This window comes from Pongo abelii, chromosome 12, assembly GCF_028885655.2.
Source record: "Pongo abelii isolate AG06213 chromosome 12, NHGRI_mPonAbe1-v2.0_pri, whole genome shotgun sequence".
Lineage (NCBI taxonomy): Eukaryota > Metazoa > Chordata > Mammalia > Primates > Hominidae > Pongo > Pongo abelii.
In genome coordinates this window covers 64,083,548-64,084,168 of record NC_071997.2, presented here as the reverse complement: position 1 = coordinate 64,084,168, position 621 = coordinate 64,083,548, and positions in this window count along the sequence as shown.

Sequence of the window (621 nt, the reverse complement as noted above, 5' to 3'; positions counted from 1 at the left end):
GGACAGATAAGGGATAAAGCAAATACAGCAAAATGTTAACTGTGAAATCCAGGTGATAGATATGGGAATGTGTGTTATGCAAGTCTTTCAACTTTTCTATACATTTCAACATTTTTCATGATAAAATATTGGGAGAAAAGTTTATTTCTCACTTATGCTATGGGTCCAACAAAAGGTGGCTAGGGTTCCATGCCATATCTTCTCACTCCAGGACCTAAGGTGATCAATCATCTTGAAAGTGGCTATTTGCCATGGCAAAGGGAAAGAGAGTTCTGTTGGCATTGCACAGACTGTTGGATAATTTCAGCCTGAAATGACATGTGTCACTTCTGCTTACAACTCATTGGCCAGAGCTACCAGCACATGGCCTTAGCCCAGGCCATGGAGGTCAGATCCTATCATGTGCCTCGATGGGGGAGGGCTGGAAACATTTGGTAAGCAGCACAAGTGATTACCCTGATGAAAATAAACAACTTCATAAACTTCAAAGAATAACATACCTTAGGATTATCATTAATAATACGAACGTGACAAGGCAAATTCACTGGAAGCAACATCAGTAAAAGAATTCAGAAACTTTTTTTTTTCTCATCCACTTTCCTTCTTTTAGTCTCCTTTAAA